Source organism: Morus notabilis, unplaced genomic scaffold (genome assembly GCF_000414095.1).
Source record: "Morus notabilis unplaced genomic scaffold, ASM41409v2 Scaffold32, whole genome shotgun sequence".
Classification (NCBI taxonomy): Eukaryota; Viridiplantae; Streptophyta; class Magnoliopsida; order Rosales; family Moraceae; genus Morus; species Morus notabilis.
This window is the reverse complement of record NW_010367715.1, coordinates 49,136-49,409: the sequence shown is the minus strand read 5'-3', so window position 1 is coordinate 49,409 and position 274 is coordinate 49,136.

Sequence of the window (274 nt, the reverse complement as noted above, 5' to 3'; positions counted from 1 at the left end):
CGAGACATTCTCAATTAATAAATACAATCAAAATATCTCATATTTTCATATTTATTAATTACCGTTAATTTTGGTCAAAAATATGATCAACAATTTGATTATATTTTTATGAGTGTAATCCATCGTTTCAGATTCTACAGACTTAATTTCGGAGTGCCGCTGTAGGGTAGGTCAAACCGAAAATACATCCTTGAATCCTATCGCTAGGAAGTCAACCTTGTTATTGATCCGAAAGAACACTTTCCGTAGGGAGTGCGGAATCGGTGCCGCCGCA